The sequence below is a fragment of the Diadema antillarum genome, unplaced genomic scaffold (assembly GCF_040938485.1).
Source record: "Diadema antillarum isolate AM-2024a unplaced genomic scaffold, OU_Dant_1.0 seq00002066_RagTag, whole genome shotgun sequence".
Lineage (NCBI taxonomy): Eukaryota > Metazoa > Echinodermata > Echinoidea > Diadematoida > Diadematidae > Diadema > Diadema antillarum.
Window position 1 is genome coordinate 1 of NW_027272713.1, and position 6168 is coordinate 6168.

Consider the following 6168-nt stretch of genomic DNA (forward strand, 5'->3'; position numbering starts at 1 on the left):
TCTGTAAACTAGAGATGAGATCTGGATTTCTATCTATAGAGCATTCTGGCTTTGCATTTAGATTCTGATTTTTCTGATGTTTCACATGGCATCTAGTTGGGCTACACTAAGGTGGTTATTGGAATGGTTAGCATTCGTATCATGCCAAATGTGAAGGTTCAAGAAAGTAAAGATGAACACATGCTCATTATGCTTTTGATCATATTCCCTTCTGAAAGTCAAGGGTCTATCCTCAGAGTCTTCATAGCTGTGCTGAAATTATGTTTATATGGCATCAGGCTTCAGGATTTTCTGAGATTTACAGCCAAGGCAAATCGCTTGGCAGTCGTTTTCTTCTTTGAATGCAGTAAGCTCAAAGTGGTCCTCGCAAACTACGTGTAACTTTGAAAATTTCGATGTTCATTTGGGCTTGTCAGTTAGTTAGCATAAATTGCACAAAAAAGGTGCATTTTTAATATACACTTATGGATAATACTCTGAAATTCTGTTTGTATTTTTGCATCTTGGTCTATTAGGATTGGAAGAAGAACATGTCTCAGAAGAAAATACAGGACATTTTCTTTTATTAGTGTGCAATGTGTTCTAAAGCAAAGGTTGTTTTGTCACATCATAGAATTCAAGAATATTATTGAACTCAGTAAAGCTGTTTGTGATAGGAGAGCCCATATTCCTTGTGTGCTGTCAAGGTATGTGATTCATACTAAACACCAGGGGTGGTATTCTGAGGTCGTAATTAAGTCTGTAATTAACTTCGTGATTAAGTCGTGAAGTTAATAGGCCCTTAATCATGGGCAAAATCGGTATTCTGAGGACGTAATTAAGGTATGATTAAGTCCCCTGTAATTATCTTAGGTCCCTCCCATCTAATTGTTATTCCATCCAATCAGACGCGTTGTTAGAAGCCAAAATGATGATTACACGCGCAAATACGCCCTCAATGCGCGCTCCTCCACGCCCCCCTGTTATTACAACCCAAGAGCTCCGTGCGCACACTCCGGTATTTGATTACAACCCCTCACCTACGCACGCGAAGATCTCAACCTCTTTGCTCACATAAAATGACAAAATTCCTCGAAGATCGGCTATATTTCTTTTTTCTCTGAATTCTACAGTTACCATGATAACAACATTCAACGGCTCCTCGGTTACCGAAGACGGTGAGCATCATTGTGGCAGAGAAAACACGATGTATTGCGTGATATCGGAGTAGTTAATGACACTCTTTGGTATCATTAAGTTTTCCATTAACTTTCATACTTAATTACACCCTCAGAATACCGATTCGTAATTAACTCTGTGATTAAGTCCTCTCAGAGGTGCACGCGCATTGATACGCGCAAACGCGTAGGTCCTTCCCGCCAAAACGCTTGTTGCTATGGTAGTTAATATACCCCCTACTTAATCATGCTCTCAGAATACCAATTCGGTAATTAAGTGCTAATCAGACACTTAATTAGCTCTCAGAATACGGCCCCAGAGTATCAAAGTCCACCTCGTCTTCCCCATTTAGCGGTGGGATAGAGGTAAACAGTGTTGTTAAAAGAATGGTGAAGGAATTGACATTTCATCAATCTTTATGATAGAATGTCAATTGCACTGTGAAACTTTATCCTCATAAATGATTTTTTTTTCCTATTTTCATTTGGTTGTGAGAAGTGCTTTCAATTTTTTTTTTTTAGTATTTTGATATTGTCAAAGGTTGTACAAATGAGTCAGATATATGGATATTTGTTACCACAAAGGAAAGACTTAATACCTGCAAATCAGTATTTAGACTTTTTTATTGGTAGAATTTACATTCCTGCACATTCTTTTTTACACCCATTGCTTAATGTTTCAATATGATTTTATGATAGCTTTGTTTATCTTTTTTTGTGTGTGTGTGTGCATAAAATGCATGGCATTATGATACTAAATTATTCAAAATAATTGTTTTGAAAAACTAAAATTCAAGGAATATTTTTTCCTCATATCAAATGAGATTTTGATTTGGTTGTCTGGTATTGATTTGAGGGATATGTGGAGATCATGGATAAAAAGACGTAACATTTACCACAAACTGGAGTTGAACGTTTTGATGGTTTTATAACATTGCTTGGTTTACATGTAGGCACATCAAACAAACAAACAAATATGTATAAGGCCATCCCTCCCTTCAAGAAAACTTGTGGCATCATTATTTTGTGTACAATTGTGAATTATATCTCCTAGACAAGCTTGGTCAGTGGCCAGACCACACTATAAGTAGTAATTTGTAGTATTAGTGTAATCCTGCTCTGGTCCTGCCACACTGGACAGATCACCACCACATGTTTATGAACTTCTTCCATTTGTTTCAAATTTGTACATTCAACATAATACTTTTATATTTTTCATCATGTGCAAGCATGTGTTCCCCTCCCCCAGCCCCATTTTGTGAGTTTAAAGTTATGTGTAAATTAATATCATATGTATTGTATGTTCATGGTTTTCCCCTGTTGACAGGCAGTTGGGTCAGTCTTAGGAACAGAAATGGAGAACTGAACTGCAGATGTTTTGCTATGTGTGAGGAACTCAAGGTGTTAGGTTTACTGGAGAAATTTTGAAATTTCAGGATGTCCAGTTTCTGGCATTGAAGGATAATGACAATATTAATTCATGTTTTCTTTTGTACTTGCTTGACAAGAATATTCTTAAAGATTGCTCTATCTTGGATCTCCCTTCAACTCTACCTAATAGTCTGCGGATGATAATGTGAGAAAGTTTCTCCCTGCTGCATGTCTGAATTTGGATGTGAACACAATAATCAAATTGCTAAATACAGCAGAAAAGCAGAAATAGGCCATTGTAAGGGTGCAAGAGGCATGTTTCATTTACAGTGCACTCCCGTCATAACTAACATGGTTATAATGAAATTCCGGTTACAACGAAGTAAAAATTTAGGCTCCAACATCGGCTCCATCTTTTTTATCTACATGTATTTGTTCAGTCATAATGAAATTTTGATATACAGTATACAGTGCACTCCCGTTATAACGAAATGCTTTGGACCAGCCGTTTTCTTTCGTTATAATGAAATTTCGTTATAACCGAACAAATACAATATATAACAAAAACAAGGAAACCATGCATATATCATATCATGCTCGTTGAATACTCATCATACACTGGAAAGCGATGTGAAATGGGATTGAATCTTCTTGATTTTGTTTGGATATTAGGCCTACATTTAAAAGAGAGCATAAAGTTGTTTGTTGTCATATAGTCGTATAGAAAATGATGGTTTAGGATTCCGTTACAGTTCGCTATTCCAAAGATTCGTTTTTCACTAAAGTTCGTTACTCCAAAAGACTCTTTGTTCCAAAGTTTCGCCATTCCCGGGAATCCCAAGGGTTGTTCATTATTTTGAAGCTTCGCTCTTCCGACGATTCGTTTTTCCGAAATTTCATGATTTAGATATAAATATATTGAATCATTTTCCGATGGCTCGTTTATCGAAAAATGAAATGAGTTTCGTCATTCCGAAGGTTTGTAGATAAAAAAATGAGAAAGGTTCACTGTTCCGAAGGTTTTTTAAGTCAACAATGAAATAAGGTTTGTTATTCCTCCAAGGGTTTGTAAATAATAAAAAAAAGATAGAAAAGTTAGTTATTTCGAAGGTTCGGTTATCTTAAGACGATTATGAGGTTTGCAATTCTCAAGTTTTGTTAGTGGACACTTCTTTTTCACGTTTGGATTAACGAAACTTTTTTTTAAAATGTTCCGATTAACGAATGTTTAGAATTCCAGTCATTTTCTGACTAACGAACCGTCGTAATTAGAACCAAATCTCATTGTCGGTCTAACAAACTTTAGTAATAACAAACTGTTTGAACAGCGCCAAAATGTTCGTAATAACAAACCCTATTTCATTTCCGAACCAACGAACATTTAGGTGTATAAGAATCTATGTGTTTTGTAATAAAGTACCTTCGGAACAATAAAACGAACGTTATGTAATTTCAGATTATTGTATTACAATAATGCAAGTTCCCCTCGGAAACTGTGCAGGACACAAGGAGCGAACATGTACACAGTGATGTGAAGCGTTCGCCCATGCCAGGGAGGTGGGAAAGCTTGTTCCGCTACGTATTTTCGGAAGCGATCCGCATTTCGTTACAACGGAGAACATTTCTTTTGTTTTTCTTTGTCAGTGGTGCTCAGAAAAGACTTCGTTATAATGAAAATTTCGCTATAACCGTGTTCGTTATAAGCGACTTTTGTACCATAGATTTCAATGGCAATAATTTTGGGACCAGAAGTTTTACTTCGTTATAACGAAATTTCGTTATAACCGTGTTCGTTATAACGGGAGTGCACTGTATAGCCAAGCTCATTGTTTGCTTGGCAAAGATACACTTGCTATTTGCTGCATTGAATAAAGGTGCATTTGGTTTTGTACATCTGATTATAAGTATTAAAAAATATATATCCTTTAAACTTCAAATCAGCATAAACTTCCAAATGGGAAGAGGATGTAGACAAGAAAAAGAAGAAGAAAAAAAAGAGATGAAAAGAAAGAAATAAGATAGGGATGCAAAATAGCCAAACGGTTAATATTAATTATTCTAACCTACTTTTGTAATGGATCACATGATATTGGTAAAGCTGGTTCTTCACAAAAAAAAAAAAAAAAAGTAGCTGAATGCATGTTTGTTGACCATATTATTTAAACATGTAGTGTAAAACAGTATTAAACAGGACACTTCCACACAGTATTTTGCACTATTCCAATTTCAGTGAACTTTGCGTGTCTATAATTCTGCAGATTTTGCAGAGTATTTTCGTACAATTTCAATTTAAAAAAAAAAAAAAATGTTTGCTGATGTTTTAGCAATAAAAGTTCAATTACAAAATTCATGCTTTTCTCCATGTAGGAAATATTCCATTTAAACAGTATAGGCAGATCAGTCAACATTGTGATATGAAACTTCAAATGAAACCAAAAAGTTTTTGATCAATATGTATCTAGTTATGTGACAAGCAAGTAAATACATTCTTTCAATCATCTCGTACCCATTTTTGGATAGAGTGTACATCAAGTTGCTGATACTTTGAACAAGAACCTCACCATGTAGAAATGTACTTTTAAAAAAAAGAAGCCTTGAAATTTCATGTGACCCATAGTTTGTCCAAAGATAAAATGTTGCTTAAACTACCTCTTGGTTTGCCAGCCTTTCATGAATCTACCACGTTGTCCATGGAATGTTGGCTGTAGAAAAGAAAAGAGGGCCCGGCTGAGGTCGTGGCAGAGAAACATATCATCTACCTATAGTTCCAAATCCGATGCATATCATTTTTGTTTTGTTTTAAAGAATGTTCTATTCTTCATCAACGGAATCAATTTGTACAAAACAAACATAAATGATATTTTACACCAATTTCCTAATCCGGGCACTCTGACGAGTAATTTCACGAAACATAGCCAGTACGTCACAATCCGTAGGCCTACATAATGTCACATTATCTTTTTTAACGTTATTGTTTTGTTTTTGTTTTTTATTGACAAACAATACTTATAAAGGGGATATTCATTCATCAATTATAGTTACAATTTATACAAATTAGATACTCACATTCATTCTATACCTAAGTTTGAATTTTAGGATGCATTGATGAAATGTCTAAAACTTAAAAAAAAAAAAATAAAATAGAGACCGTCCCCCCTCCTCCTTTCAAGACCACGCACAGTGACCCCAACCCGTTTTTAGGTAATACAACTGCGGGCGGGGTGTTCAACCATGAAGTTAGCTCCATGGTTCAACTTTCCATCCCGATCCGATCCTGTATACTAGTGACCACGCGACGGACGCGCGTAGTACGTACACGTGTGTGCACGCACGTGGGTTCGGTGGGTTGGCTTAGTGGTTTGGTTTGGTACATGGTGCTCGTGAATGTACAGTGCCGATACAGTACGAAAAAGCTACGAGTTTTCCAGTACAGTACTGCTTCAATTTGTACTGGTTTGTGTGATCATATGAGCATGTCTGGTAAGTTTAAAGTTTCAGCTAATTTTTAAGAGATTTTGTACCCTTTTGAAGGCTGATATAGCTTCAAATTCGTTAAATGTGATGCCCGTTCTGAAGTTCTGATTCTGTTTCTGCCAGTATAAACATGATAAAAGTTTTGTGGTGTGTTTGTGTTTGTGTT